This window comes from Muscardinus avellanarius, assembly GCF_963383645.1.
Source record: "Muscardinus avellanarius genome assembly, chromosome: 16".
In the NCBI taxonomy this organism is placed as follows: domain Eukaryota; kingdom Metazoa; phylum Chordata; class Mammalia; order Rodentia; family Gliridae; genus Muscardinus; species Muscardinus avellanarius.
This window is the reverse complement of record NC_137802.1, coordinates 25953029-25969682: the sequence shown is the minus strand read 5'-3', so window position 1 is coordinate 25969682 and position 16654 is coordinate 25953029.

The following is a 16654-nucleotide window of genomic DNA, read 5'->3' as shown; positions in this document are numbered from 1 at the left end:
GGAGTCCCCTCCTTAATACAGCACACTTGCAGACCCGACACACTAGGAAAACCCATCCCAGACTCTGGTATAGGCGAAGGACTTCGACCGGTTGCCCGGGTGGCTTTCCGACCACCTGTAGCCCTTAAGGACTGGGGGGAGCAACTTGGATGAAGAACTAGCCACCAGAGTCTAAAATAAGACCCCTAGACTCATAACTCCTCCACCCAACTTAGAGACATAAAAAAAAAAAAAAAAAAAAACTAGAATAAATTAGTTAACGATGGGGCAAGCCCAGGTTACGCCCAGAGGTCTCATGCTTTCCCACTTCTCGGAGGTCCAGAAAGAAGCTCAAGAAAAGGGCCTGATTATCAAGAAAGGTAAGTTTAATACTCTCTGCTCTGTTGAATGGCCAGCTCTTGGAGTTGGATGGCCACCACAGGGATCATTTTCCCCAGGCTTAATTTCAAAGGTCAAAACAATCATCACGCAGCCGGGTAGCCAGGGCCATCCTGATCAATTCCCTTATATCTTGGTCTGGGAGGACATAGTTCAAGAGCCCCCTTCCTGGCTCCGGCCAATTCTGCAAACTATTGGCAATGCAGCCCTAGTAGTCCAGGAAAAGAAGGGAGCCACAGGAGCCTCTAACTCTCTTGGGGAGAAATTTTCCGCCCCAGTACTGCCGGAAAGCTCGCCCTTATACCCTTCTTTACTAGATTTAGATATAGCCAGACCACCTCCCTACGCCCAGGCAGAACAGGCAGCTGAGGGACCTAATAGTGTGGCCAGGCCCTCCTCTTCAGCACCCGTATCTCAGAACCAGGACAGAGGTCGTAGACCACGAACTAGGGGGCTCCAAAGACAGGAAGAGGAACAGGAGCCCACCTCCTCAACACAAGAGGAGGAGGTCTCGGTTCTCCCAGTTCGTGCCACTGGACAGGGGGGACCGGAAGGGAATCACCTTTATCAGTATTGGCCTTTCTCCTCCAGTGACCTATATAACTGGAGAACCCAGAACCCCCCTTTCTCTGAAGATCCTAAGTGTCTTATAGGATTATTAGAATCTATCATGCATACCCATTGCCCCACCTGGGATGACTGCCAGCAGCTGTTGAAAACACTCTTCACCACTGAAGAAAGGGAGCGCATTATCAACGAAGCCAGAAAGAATGTTCTCGGCGAGAATGGGAGACCCACCACACTCCAGAATGAAATTGAGGACACCTTCCCTCTCAACCGCCCAGACTGGGACTTCAGGGACGCACGAGGTAGGGAGCGTCTCCGAGTATACCGCCAGACTCTAATGACCGGTCTCCAAGCAGCTGCCAGGCAGCCTACTAATTTTTCCAAAGTAAAAGCTGTTGTTCAAGGAGACACTGAAAGCCCGGCCGCATTTTTAGAGCGTTTGTACGATGCTTATAGGCAGTATACCCCAATAAATCCAAAGGCAGACGAACATCGATCAGCCATTATACTTTCTTTCATTAGTCAGGCAGCTCCTGATATCAGAAAGAAATTAAGCAAACAGGAGAATCTGGGAGAGTTAACTGTGGGAGAAATGATGCAAATAGCAGAGAAAGTATTTAATACCAGAGAGACTAAGGAAGAGAGAGAGGAAAGGTTAAGAAAGGAAGATAGGGAGGTCCAGGAGAAAATTAGAAGGGAAGATCGTGAATTCCAAGCAAGGGAAAACCGAAAGCAGCAGAAAGAAATAGCTCGAATCTTTTTGGCAGGAATCAAGGACAGGGATGAATATAAGCTAAGGAACAAAAACTTTACTAGGTTAGACAGGAACCAGTGTGCAGGATGCAGGGGTTATGGGCACTGGAAGCATAACTGCCCAAAACTTCAAGAAAGGGAAAGAAGGGGAAACAATTATAATTTTAAAAGGGAAAGGGAAAGAGCGGTGGAACAAGCCAAGGGTCTCTTAGTGGGAGAAAAACAATGAGGGGGTCAGGGCTCGACTCCCCTCCCCGAGTCTTGGGTAACTTTAACAGTGGAGGGGAAACCGGTGGGATTCATGGTAGACACCGGAGCACAATATTCTGTATTAAACCAGTCGTGGGGAAAGCTAGATAACCAAAGAACTAGTGTGGTCCAGGGGGCCACTGGCTCGAAACTTTGTTCATGGACAAATAAACGAACTGTTCATTTGGGGAAACATCAGGTCACTCACTCATTTCTGGTGGTTCCTGAAAGCCCAGCCCCATTATTGGGAAGAGATTTGCTTACTAAGGTAAATGCCCGTATCCATTTTGAGCCGGAAGGAATTAAGGTTACTGACGGAGATGGCCAGCCATTACATGTCCTAACCTTGTCACTAAATGATGAATACCGTTTATTTAAAGAGCAAGGGAAGGAATTAAGAGATCAGGAGGATATGACAATATGGTTAGAGCGCTACCCCAATGCCTGGGCTGAAATAACAGGCGTAGGACTAGCCAAGCATGTGGCTCCAATCATAGTGGAATTGAAAGCTACTGCCCAACCTATAAGGGTTAAACAATATCCAATGCCCGAGGAAGCACGACGAGGGATAGCGCCTCATATCCATAGACTGCTGAGAGCTGGAGTCCTCAGGCCCTGTCATTCGGCATGGAACACCCCTCTCCTCCCAGTCAAAAAGCCAGGAGGAACAGATTATCGACCAGTGCAGGATCTTAGAAAGATCAATGAAAGAACTGAAGACATACACCCAACCGTGCCTAATCCCTACACAATTTTGAGCCATCTTTCCCCAATACTAATTTGGTACACGACTCTCGATTTAAAGGATGCGTATTTTAGTTTAAGATTGGCTGAGGTTAGCCAACCATTGTTTGCTTTTGAGTGGCAAGAAGAAAAAGGGGGAAAGATAGGCCAATTAACGTGGACCAGGCTCCCCCAGGGATTCAAGAATTCCCCCACTCTTTTTAATGAGGCCCTTAGCCAGGATCTGGAGCATTTCCGACAGACTCATCCTCACGTGACTTTGCTACAGTATGTTGATGATTTGCTGCTAGCGGCAGCTACTAGACAGGAATGCTTGGAAGCGACAGGCCAGCTACTAGAGGAGTTGGGGGCCCTGGGGTATCGTGCCAGTGCTAAAAAGGCACAGATTTGCCAACAGACGGTCACATACCTGGGATACAAACTAAGGAATGGAGCGCGATGGCTGACTGACGAAATGAAGAAAACCGTTCTTCATATCCCGACCCCTACCTCCGCTCGAAAGGTAAGAGAATTCCTGGGGTCTGCCGGGTTTTGTCGACTATGGATACCTAATTTTGCGGAGGTGGCCAGGCCCCTCTATGAGGCTACCAAAGAGACTAAACAGTGGCAATGGACCAGGGAACATCAACAGGCATTTGATCATCTTAAAAGAGCCCTCTTACAGGCTCCTGCATTAACCTTGCCTGATCCTCTAAAGCCATTCGTCCTGTTTGTGGACGAACGAGGAGGAGTAGCAAAAGGGGTGTTAACCCAGCGGCTGGGACCATGGAAAAGGCCAGTAGCCTACCTGTCAAAGAGACTGGATGCGGTGGCAGCCGGGTGGCCCCCATGCCTCCGCATCATCGCAGCTATAGCAGTTCTTGTCAAAGATGCAGATAAATTAACGTTTGGACAAAATCTGCAAATAACCGCTCCCCACCCAGTGGAAGGAGTCCTAAGGCAGCCTCCAGGCAAATGGATGACAAATGCCAGACTAACTCATTACCAGGGACTGTTGCTGGATTCACCTAGGATCACCTTCACGGATCCAGTGATCTTGAATCCAGCCACCCTGCTGCCCACGCCAGACCTGGAGCAACCCCTTCATAATTGCACGGAAGTCTTGTCTGAGGTCGCTCAGATACGAGGGGATTTACAAGATGTCCCTTTGCTGAACTGTGAACTATGTTGGTATACAGATGGTAGCAGTTTCGTGCAGAACGGACAGCGGCGAGCTGGGGCAGCAGTGGTGAGTCAGGATGGAAAGGTAATCTGGAGCAGTGCTCTGCCTCCCGGGACATCAGCCCAAAAGGCAGAACTAGTGGCGATGGCTGAGGCTCTTGAGCGAGCCGAAGGAAGACGTGTTAATATTTACACGGACAGCCGGTATGCATTTGGAACTGTGCATGTGCATGGCGCCATCTACCGGGAGCGGGGATTTCGCTCTGCAGAAGGCCGAGAACTCAAAAACTTGGCTGAAGTACAGCGGTTGTTAACTGCTGTGAATAAACCAAAAGCTGTGGCTGTGATGCATATCCCAGGACATCAATCCGCTAACACCCCCGAAGCAATTGGTAACCGGCAAGCAGATGCGGAGGCCAGACGAGTGGCTGCAGAAGATTGGGGTGAGGTGCAACAACATCCTAGCGATGCGAATAAGCCAGAAGTCATGGCTCTGGTGAGTCTGCCTCTTCCTGAGTTACCAGCTTTGCCCCCTCAGCCAAATTACTCCCCAGAGGACTTGAATTGGATAAAAAGACATTTAGGACTGAGGGATCCTATAAATACTAGGGAGTGGCACAGAGACTGTGATGGAAAACTGATTTTGCCACAAGATTTGGGACATTTTCTTCTCGCTAACCTCCACCAAACATCCCACTTGGGATGGAAAAAACTACTAACTCTATTCTCTGCAGCCCAGCTCCGGTTTCCCCATCAAGCAAGTATAGCTCGACAGGTAGTAGATCGCTGTGTAAGCTGTATCATGATGAAGCCAGCCTTGCAAAAGAATATACATACAGGTATTCGAATAACCGGGAGGGCACCAGGAAGGAGTTGGGAGGTGGACTTTACTGAGGTAAAACCGGGCAAATTTGGGTACAGATATCTATTAGTATTAGTGGATACTTTCTCGGGGTGGGTAGAAGCATTTCCCACAAAGAGGGAAACAAGTCAGGTGGTAGCTAAAGCCTTGTTGGAAGAAATCATTCCCCGCTATGGGATCCCACAGGCCATTGGGTCTGATAACGGTCCGGCTTTCATTAGTAAAGTCCTCCAAGGACTAGCTCAAGCCATGGGGATTGATTGGAAATTACATTGTGAATATAACCCCCAGAGCTCTGGGCAGGTAGAGAGGATGAATCGGACCTTAAAGGAGACCTTAACTAAATTGGTAACAGAGACTGGCGGTGACTGGGTGACACTCCTTCCCTTAGCCATCTTTCGGGTTCGAAATTCCCCATACATTCACGGCCTAACTCCCTTCGAAATCATGTATGGGGCACCTCCTCCCATCATTCAGCGCGCCATGGCGCCACCAGGGGAGAAAAATCTGGCTCCAAATTATCTAACCATGCTGGAAGCCCTGGCTACAGTCCAGCAAACAATCTGGCCCCTTATTCAGGCCTATCATGATAAGGATGTACAATCGAACCCAAAACATGGCATAATCCCAGGGGATATGGTTTGGGTCAAAAGACACCAGTCAAAGACTTTGGAACCTCGATGGAAGGGACCTTATGTTGTCTTGTTTGCCACTCCTACTGCTTTAAAGGTTGACGGCATTGGACCTTGGGTGCACTTTTCCCATGCAAGAAAAGCACAACCTAATGAGATAAGGAAAGCAACCAACGAGTGGACCGTCCAGAGACATCTCTCCAACCCACTGAAGTTACATCTAACCAGAAGAAAGGATGATGGCGGGTCCTCTCCTCCTGTCTCTTCTCCTCGGAATGATGCTGAACCAGACTGAGGCTACTCCCTTGAACCCTCCCCATTTTGGTAACCCGCATAGGCCGGTTAAACAAACTTGGGTGTTTAGAAATGCAGTAACCCATGAGGTATGGAATTCAACGTCCAAGGTGGCGCCCCCACTGACGTGGTTTCCGGACTTATATTTTAATCTGGAAACAATAATGGGGGGTGTTAATGCCATAACTGACCCTAAAAGAAAACTTATAACCCGTGAGGACATGAGAAAGAAAGGATTTTGGGTATGTCCAGAACATCAATCGGTAAACTTAAGGGAAAAATGTGGAGGCGTACAAAAATCCCATTGTGCTCATTGGGATTGCGTCATCGCAGCAGACGGACAAAACCAAAGGGGGTTAGTTAACTCGGGCTTAATATTAATGAAATTCATTAACCCGTATCCAATTGAAGGCTCTAAGGAGGAGGCTAATATAGTCAAAATCCATTTTACGGAGATGGGTAAAGCAGAAAATCGATGGGAGCGAGGGTTCATTTGGGGTATAGTCTTGTCCCCTACAACTGAAGTAGTTGGAATGCACATGGGTTCTGAGGTTCCTAGCTTCTTTACAACAATAATACCCGGCCGTGCGGTTCTTGCCCAACTACTCTTAACAGTAGAACAACCGGCAGAACCTGCTAGGAAACCTGCCCAACTAGGCCCAAAGCTAGTCACCAGAATTCCTATTACCACCACGACCACTACCACCCCTACCTCAATAGCTCTAAAGGCGGGGTGGACCACTCCACTATGGTCGATGGCTAAGGCCGTTTATAACACCCTTAATCACACTGCTCCAAATTATACAGGGTCATGTTGGCTATGTTATGAACCCACCTTACCTTTCTATGAAGCAGTAGGAATAGAAGGGACATATAACATTAGCAAGGAAACCCCAACCAATTGGAAACAGCAGCCTGTGGGCTTAAATTCAATAACTGAAATAGCAGGTAGAGGAACATGTGTGGGGAAGGTCCCTCAGGACAAACAACAGTTGTGTGCCACCTCCCTGCCCTCTCCAAATTGGAGTGCCAATACCTGGGTAAGCCCCAAACAAGATCTGTGGTGGGCCTGTTCTTCAACTGGGATAACTTCCCATATCACCACCACAGTATTCGATCCCTCCCAAGAATTCTGTATGATTGTAATGATAGTGCCCCGCCTCTTATATTATAGAGGAGATGTCCCCTTTAACTATTGGAATGAGAGAACACAAATAAGCCAATTAAGAGCCCTTCGTAGACCTAAAAGGGAACCAATTACTGCTATTACTGTTTCAGTAATAATAGGACTTGGGCTTGCGGGAGCAGGGACAGGAATCGCCGCCTTGGCCACCCAGAAACATGGCCTGGCTACCTTAAGGTCGGCAATAGACAAGGACATAGCGCACATGGAGCAGTCTGTTTCTGCACTGGAAAAATCCCTAACGTCCCTCTCTGAAGTTGTACTCCAGAATCGGAGAGGACTAGATCTCTTGTTCCTCAAGCAGGGTGGACTATGTGCTGCTCTAGGTGAAGAATGCTGTTTCTATGCGGATCATACAGGAGTGGTGCGTGACTCCATGGCTAAAGTGAGGGAAGGATTACAAAAACGTCAAAAGGAAAGGGAGGCCCAACAAGGATGGTTTGAATCATGGTATAATTTTTCCCCATGGTTGGTGACCCTTCTCTCGGCCTTGGCTGGGCCCCTAATCGTTATAGTTCTTATTCTTATCATAGGCCCATGTGCTATAAATCAACTCATAGCCTTTGTGAAAAACCGTGTAAGCGCGGTACAACTCTTGGTCCTCAAAAGTCATTATGACCTTTTGGACACAAATACAGCTGAGGAAGAATCCTCAGTATAAACAGAAAAAGGGGGAAATGAAGGAATGCAGGAAGAAGAATCTAAGATATTGACAATACTAGTATAGGGAATCTACTAGAAATAAGAAAGCAGGATATTAGAATTAAAATAGGACCCTTGTAGAAGTAAGAGAGTAACAAAAACATGTGAGAGTACTGTAAGGAAACATTCCCCTCTCCTGATAAAATTAAAATGTGAAGAATTAACCTAGAATAAAACTGTGAGTCTCTGCTTCGGTAACCCCACTTGCCAATATAAAGTACAACTTGTAAGTTCCTGCTTATGATAACTGCCTGAGTTCTGGCTTCTGTGAAACTGCTTGCTTATGTCCCAGCTACCTTAATGTTAAAAGTTGTTTTAATTTAAAAACCTAGGTTACTATTAGAAATTATTTTAAGGATAGACTTGTTTTTCAAAATTCTTGATGTTAAGAATTGTTTTTTAAAGTTTGAGATATTTTAAAATAGTATAAAGTAATTTAGGGAATGAAGCTATTTTTCTTGGAAGTGAGGCCCAAGCTCACCGCAACTTTATCTCAAGGAAGCACCCGGAGGGCTCCTCAAACGGTCAGTACTCAGGGGCCGAGCTGAAGGTTGCCATAGTAACCAAGCATGAAAGAGAAAGTCACTCTTTGGCGGGCAGTGACGTAGAAAGGCTGTCATTTAAGACTATTTGCTGTAATTCAAGTGTGTGTGTGCTTTCTTTTGAAATTATTGGTTGTACTTGTTTACCTTTTTATCTGATTGGTTATATCCTACCTTTTGGCGGGCTGTGACATGTGTAACCACCCCTCCAAGGGCTATAAAAATAGAGCCTGAAGTGTGCTCAGGGTGGAGCTCCGACCACTTTCCTTGCTGTCTACTGAGGCTGAACGCTAGCTCGGCCAGAGGCTCCCTCTGGTAGCTGCTGGGCAATTCCTCTACTGACAGTCAAGCTAGTGAAGGAGTCTCGACCCTGGCATGCCAGTGAGAGCTGCAGCACTATAAACTCTGCTTGTGAGTTGCAACCTTGGTGTGTCCTTCGTTATTTGGGTAAGGGGGTGACTCTCGGACCCTAACAATATTTAGCGAAGCCCTTTGTAACTCATTAAGACACTGTTTCAAAATAAAGAATAAAAAATAGGACTGGACAGTAGAATGCCCCTGGGTTCCATCCCCAGTACTGGGAAGAAAAAAAAAAAAAAAGGTAGATTACAGAGGTGGTGAATATAGTTCTTGTCCTTCAGCAACAAATAGTGTATCTGGGAAGCAAACATAATTACATGAAATTAAGAATTCAAGGTAAGTTCAGGTCAGGGTCATTTTATTTATTTGTTTGTTTGTTTGTTTTTGGTAGTACTGGGGTTCCTGAAAACCCTTCTACTTCCGGGCTACACACCCAGACCTATTTTTTTATATTTTTATTTGGAAACAGGGTCTCTTAAGCCAGAGAGGCTGACTTTGAACCTGCGCGATCCTCCTGTCTCTGCCTCCCAAGCAGGGGGATTAAAAGTGTGTGCCACCACGCCTGGCTGATTGATTGATTTTTGCGGGTCTGGGGATGGAACCCAGGGGCATTCGACCTCTGAGCTACACCCACTGCCCTATTTTTTGTTCTTTATCTTTTTTTTTTTTTTTTTTTGGTACTGGAGATGGAACCCAGGGGCATTCTACCTTGAAGCTACACCCTCAGCCCTATGTTTTATTCTTTATTTTGAAACAGGGTCTCAGCCAGACCTGGTGGCACGGCACAGTTGTAATCCCAGCATTTGGGAGTCTGAGACAGGAAGATCTTGTTTCACAGACAGCCTCAGCTACATAGTGAGTCCCTTTGCAACTCAGTGAGATACTGTTTCAAAAAAAAAAAAAAAAAGATAAAAATAGGGCTGGACTATAGCTTGGAGGTTGAATGCCCCTGGGTTTCATTCCCAGTACTGCAAAAGAAAAAAGAAACAGGACCTCACTGAGTTGCAAAGGGCTTTACTAAGTAGCTGAGGCCACAAACCATGTTCCCCCTGTCTCAACCTCCCAAATGCTGGGATTAAAAGTGTACACGCCCATGCATGACTCCCCAGACCTATTTTTATACTTTATTTGGAAATGAGTCTCACTAAGTTGCTGAGAGCCTCACTAAGTAGCTGAGGCTGGCTTCAAATCTGTGGTTCTCCTGTCTCAGCCTCCCAAGTACTGGGATTACAAGCATTCAACATCACACCTAGCTCAGTCAGGGTCAATTTTTCCTGCTGCCTTTCTGTAAAATGAGGGACTTGGACATGTTTTCTTAGAATTACTGTAATGTTGAGTCAGTATCTGGATTATTTACTAATACAGTACAAGATAAGGAAATCCTAGCCAGGCGTGGTAGCACACGCTTGTAACCCCAGCATTTGGGAGACTGAGACCTGAGGATCTTGGTTTGTGGACAGCCTCAGCTACTTAGTGAGGCCCTTCACAACTCAGTGAGACCCTGTTTCAAAGTAAAGAATAAAAAATTGGGCAGGGGTTGTAGCTTGGAGGTCAAATGCCTCTGGGTTCCATCCCAGACCTGAAAATAAAAAAAAAAAAAGAAAAAAGAAATCCTGAGGATTTCAAAGTAGTATGGAAGCCAGGCATGGTGACACATGCTTGTAATCCTAGCATTTGGCAGGCTGAGAAAGGAGGATGGGGTTCACGGACAGCCTTAGCTGCTACTTATTGAGGCCCTCTGCAACTTAGTGAGACCCTGTTTCAAAATAAAGAATAAAAGCCGGGCGTGGTGGCACATACATGTAATACCAGCATTCAGGAGGCTGAGACCGGCGGTTCACAGACAGCCTCAGCTACTTAGTGAGGCCCTCTGCAACTCAGTGAAATCCGGTTTCAAAATAAAGAATAATAAAAAAAAATAAAAAACAGGGCTATGGGTATATCAAGAGACAGAATGCCCCTGAGTTCCATCCCCAGTTCCCCCCCCACACACACACACAAAGAATATGTCTTTTAACTGCTAAGGGAAGGCCCAAGGACTCTCTGTCCAAATCAAAGAGAGGTGTCTTAAAAAACATCTTCCTAGTCTTACTTCATCCAATCTGATTTTGCGTGTCTCTCTGTGGTACTGAGGATTAAACTCAAGCATTCTACCTCAAAGCTACACCCCCAGCCCTTTAAATTTGTTTTTATTTAATTAATTTTTTTTGTAGCACTGGGGATAGAATCTAGGGGCTTTCTACCTCTGGGCTACACTCCCAACCTCTGGGCTACACTCCCAGACCTATTTTTATATTTTATTTGGAAACAGGGTGTTGTGAGCATACAAAATGTATGTCAAAAATGTTGTGAGTATATAAAATATATGTCAGGATATAGGTATAGTGTAGGGACGGATGGACTGGCCAGATATGCAAAGAAGATGGGGCAGAAGGATGTAACTGACATGCCCAAGACAAATTAACAGACACACACCCCGGGCACACATCCGTAGGATGGGACAACTGGAAAACAAGATAAGGACGAAGTAACAGACACACATCCCGGACATATGTCCATAGGATGAAACAGCTAGTAAACAAGATGACGGTCGAAGCAATGAGCCTACGTAATCAGTGACGTCAATTTAGGGTATATAAGATCTAGCAAATGGCTAGATCAGCAGCTCTGACCTAATTGTCTAAGAAGCTGAAAGTTAGCCCGGCCAGAAAGAAACATTCCCCTGGTAGCTGCTGGACGATTCCTCTAAATGACATCTGGGCTCATCCCCGTCTGACTCCCTGGACCTCGAGCATCTGCACCTCGACCATCGATGAATGCTGTGACAGCGATTCTGTACCTAGGTTACCCGCGGAGATCGTTTGGCAGGTAACCGAATGCTATCTGGCCAGTGGCTTAGAGAAGGGTGGGAGTGTTATGAGCATTGTAAAATAAACCGAGTATTCATGAAAGACATTGTGACCCGTCATTCTTGCCACTGTGTCAATAAGACTCATAACACAGTGTCTTACTAAGTTGCTGAGAACCTCACTAAGTAGCTGAGGCTGGCTTCTAATCTGCGCGATCCTCTGGTCTCAGCCTACCAAGTACTGGGATTACAAGCATGCACCACCACGCCCGGCTCCCCTTTTAATTTTTATTTTAAAATAGTCTTCCTGAGTTGCCCAGGCTGGCCTTGAATCTGCAATCCTCTTGTCTCAGGCTCCCAAATGCTGGAATTACAGATGCACACCACCATGCCTGGACACTCTGATTTATTTATTCAGCTAAAATAACTAATCACACCCGGGCGTGGTGGCGCACGCTTGTAATCCCCACGCTTGGGAGGCGGAGACAGAGGACCGTGCTGGTTTGAAGCCAGCCTCACTGGTTTAAGAAACCCTGTTTCCAAATTTATTTTATTTATTTATTTTTTTCTTTTTGGTGGTACTGGGGTTCCTGGAGGCCCTTCTACCTCTGGGCTACACTCCCAGACCTATTTCTGCATTTTTATTTGGAAACAGGGTCTCCTAAGCCAGCGCGCGGGGCTAGCTTCGAACCTGCGCGATCCTCCTGTCTCTGCCTCCCAAGCGCAGGGATTACAAGCGTGCGCCACCACGCCCGGCCTGTTTCCAAATTTAAAAAATATATAAAAGTAGGTCTGGGAGTGTAATCCGGAGGTAGAAGGGTTTCCAGGAACCCCAGTACCACCAAAATAAATAAATAAATAATAAAATAACTAATTACTTCCTTCTCCTTAGACTATTATGACCCCTACTCCCAACCATCTCATATGTTAAAATTTTAATTTTACTATTTGTCTACTTTCAGTAGACATTGTAAGGAAACAATTTCAACTGAAGAATGAGGGGGGAGTGGTAGAGGCAGAGATGGAACTCTACTAATTGATAGCCTCAGTTTAGTTAGACTGAAGTAGAATAAAGAAATGAAATAGGTAGAAAGAAGACATAAAAGAAACAAGGTGTTGTGGCACACACCCGTAATCCCAGTATTTGGGAAGCTGAGACAGGAGGATCGCAGGTTCCCAGACAGCTTCAGCAACTTAGTGAGAACCTCTGCAACTTAGACCTTGTTGAAACTAAAAAAATAAAATAGAACTGGGGAAGACGGGCGTGCTGGTACACACTTGCAATCCCAGTACTTCAGAGGCTAAGACAGGAGGATCGCAGATTTGCAGCTAGCCTCGGCTACTTAGACCCCTGTTTCAAAATAAAGAATAAAAAAATAGAGCTGGGGATGTCACTCAGAGGTAGACATCCCCTGGTTTCAATCCCCATTACCGCCAAAAAAAGGAATTAAAAAAATAGGGCTGAGGGTGTAGCTGAGAGGTAGAATACCCTGGGCTCCATCCCCAGTACCGAAAAAAAAAAAAAAAAAAAAAAAAAAAGAATAAAAGCTGGGTTTGGCAGTGCATTTTTTTTTTTTTTTGAGGGTCTGGAAATGGAACCCAGAGGCATTTGACCTCTGATCTATACCCCCTGCCCTATTTCTTATTCTTTATTTTCAAACAGGGTCTCACTAAATTGCAGAGGGCCTCACTAAGTAGCTGACGCTGTCCACGAACCATGATCCTCTGGTCTCAGCCTCCTGAATGCTGGGATTACAAGCGTGTGCCACCACACCCGGCAGCAGTGCATGTTTGTTTGTTTGTTTGTTTTTGGTGGTACTGGGGTTCCTGGAAGCCCTTCTATCTCCGGGCTACACTCCCAGACCTATTTTTACATTTTTATTTGGAAACAGGGTTTCCTAAGCCAGCGCGCGCAGCTGGCTTCAAACCTGCGTGATCCTCCTGTCTCAGCCTCCCAAGAGCGGGGATTACAAGCGTGTACCACCACGCCCGGCCTGGCAGTGCATGTTTGTAATCCCAGTACTTGAGAGGCTGAGAGGCCCTCCACAAGTTCGACCCTGTTTCAAAATAAAGAATAAGCCGGGCATGGTGGCACATGCTTAAATCCCAGCATTTGGGAGGCTGAGACAGGAGGACTGTGGTTCATGGTCACCTCAGTTACTTAGAAAGGCCCTTTGCAAACCAGTGAGACCCTGTTTCAAAATAAAGAATAAAAAAATAGGGCTAGGGGTGTAGCTCAGAGTTAGAATGCCCCTGGGTTCCACCCTCAATACCACACACACAAAAAAAGGAATAAAACCCGGGCATGGTGGCCCAGTATTCGAGAGGCTGAGACCAGATGATTGCAGTTTGAAGACAGCCTCAGCTACTTAGTGAGGCCCTCTGCAACTTAGTGAGACCCTGTTTCAAAATAAAGAATAAAGCCAGGCGTGATGGGGCATGTTTGTAATCCCCACGCTTGGGAGACAGACAGGAGGATCACAGTTTGTGGATAGCCTCAGCTACTTATGCCCTTTGCAATTCAGTGAGACCCGGTTTCAAAATAAAGAATAAAAAATAGGGCAGGGGGTGTAGCTCGGAGGTAGAATGTCCCTGGGTTCCATCCCCAGACCTGCCCCCCCCCAAAAAAAAGTTCCTCATATCTTCACACTCTAAGCCAGTTCTCTCACTCTCCCAGGCCTATAACTCCCAAATTCCTGCAGAATCTGTGAATAATAGTTAGTCAACAGCGATGGTTACCCTCTGCACTGTTAATTTACCCCCAATAAAAAGTTTTGTTTTCTGCCTGGTGGTGGCCCATGCTTGTAATGATAGCATTTGGGAGGATGAGACAGGAGAATCGCACTTTGTGGACAGCCTCAGCTACTACTTAGTGAGGACCTTTGCAACTCGGTGAGACCCCGTTTTAAAATAAAGGATAAAAAAATAGGGCTGGGGATGTGGCTGGGAGGTAGAATGCTCCTGGGTTCCACCCCCAGTACCTCAAAAAAAAAAAAAAAAAAGAAAAAAAGAAAGATAAAAGAAAAAAGAAAATTTTTTTTTTTTTTTTTTTTTTTTTTTTTTTGTGGTAACAGGGATTGAGCCCAGAGGCATTCTACTGTTGAACTACACCCTCCACCCTAATTTTTATTCTTTATTTTGAAACAGGATCTCACTAAGTTGCCAAGGGCCTCACCAAGTAGCTGAATCTGGCCATGAACCTGCATTCCTCCTATCTTGGCCTCCCAAATAGTGAGATTACAAGCATGTGCCACCATGTTTGTCTCCCAATAAGCAGTTTAAGCAAGGCAGATATAATATCTTGAGAAACCTGTAATTTAGGGGACTTTCCATAATTATCTGTTGTTTAGATAATGGAGACACAATCAGCCTAAAAATCTGGAAAATGACCAGACCACCATGTAATCTTGCAATCACAACTCATGTCATCTTCACATGACTTTCCATAATTATCCTTCACCAAGTTTCCTTTAAAAGAGCCAGCTGGGCCAGGCATGGTGGCTCACGCTTGTAATCCCAGCATTTGGAAGGCTGAGACAAGGATCCCGGTTCAGGGACAGCCTCAACTACTTAGCAAGGCCCTTTGCAACTCATGAGACCCTGTTTCAAGCTTTTTATTTTTTTTTTTAGGTACTGGGGATGGAACCCAGGGGCATTCTGCCTCCAAGCTATAGCCCTACCACTATATTTTATTCTTTGTTGGGGGTGATTGGGGATGGGCATTCAACCTCTGAACTACACCCCCTGCCCTATTTTTTTATTATTTTGAGACAGGGTCTCACTAAATTGCAGAGGGCCTCACTACTAAGTAGTTGAGGCTGTCCGCGAACTGCGATCCTCTAGTCTCAGCTTCTCGAATGCTGGGATTATAAGCGTGCGCCACCACGCCCAGCTTATCCCATTCTTTTTGTGTGTGTGTCTGTGGTACTGGGAATGGAACCCAGGGGCATTCTACCTTTGAGCTACACCTTTTGCCCTATTTTTTATTCTTTCTTTCTTTTTATTTTGGTGGTACTGGGGATGAAACCCAGGGGCCTTCTACCTCCAGGCTATAATCCCAGACCTATTTTATATTTTATTTGGAAACAGGGTCTCTTAAGCCAGCTGAGGCTGGCTTCGAACCTGCACGATCCTCCTGTCTCAGCCTCCCAAGCGCGGGGATTACAAGCGTGCGTCACCATGCCCGGCTTATTCTTTTTTTTTTTTGGTGGTACTGGGGGTGGAACCCAGAGGCTTTCTACCTCCGGGCTATACTCCCAGACCCATTTTATATTTTATTTGGAAACAGGGTCTCACTGAGTTGCTGACAGCCTCACTAAGTAGCTGAGGCTGGCTTTGAACTTGTGTGATCATCCTATCTCAGCCTCCCAAGTGCAGGGATTATAAGCTTGCACCACCACGCCAGGCTTATTCTTTATTTTTTGAAACAGGGTCTCACTGAGTTGCAAAGAGCCTAAGTAGCTGAGGTTGTCCTCGAACTATGATCTTCCTGTCTCAGCCTCCCAAATGCTGGGATTACAAGTGTGTGCCACCACGCCTGGCTCCTATATTTTATTCTTAATTTTGAAACAGCGTCTCACTGAGTTGCACAGGACCTAAGTAGCTGAGGCTGGCCACAAATTGCGATCCTCCTGTCTCAGCCTCCTGAATGCTGGGATTACAAGCATGCACCACCACGACTGGCAATTTTTAGTCTTTTTATTTTTGAAATGGTCTCACTGAGTTGCGAATGGCCTTGCTAAATAGATGAGGCTGTCTACAAACCACAATCCTCTAGTATCCACCTCCCGAATGCTGTGATTACAAATGTATGCCACCATGACCAGCCTCCAATTTTTTATTCTTTATTTTTGAAACAAGATGTCACTATGTTGCAGAGGGCCTCACTAAGTAGCTGAGACTGCCCATGAACCATGATCCTCTTGTCTCAGCCTCCCCAGTACTAGGATTACAAGTGTGTGCCACCATACCCAGCCAGAGCAAAACATTTCTTTCTTCCTTTCTTTCTTCCTTCCTTCCTTTTTTTTTTTTTTTTTTTTTTTTGCGGGTCTGGGGATGGAACCCAGGAGCATTCGGCCTCCGGGCTACACCCCCTGCCCTATTTTTTATTCTTTATTTTGAAACCGGGTCTCACTGAGTTGCAGAGGGCCTCACTAAGTAGCTGAGGCTGTCCACGAACCGCTATCCTCCGGTCTCAGCTCCCGAATACTGGGATTACAAACGTGTGCCACCACGCCCGGCTCAGAGTAAAACATTTCAATGGCTACTTATACTGTATTTTCTTAGGGTCTTTAGCCATAATTAGTAAAAATTTAATAAAGCTAAGGTGCCTGGGAAGTGAAGGTATAGAGAGAAAAGACTGGATGCAAGTAAGCCTAT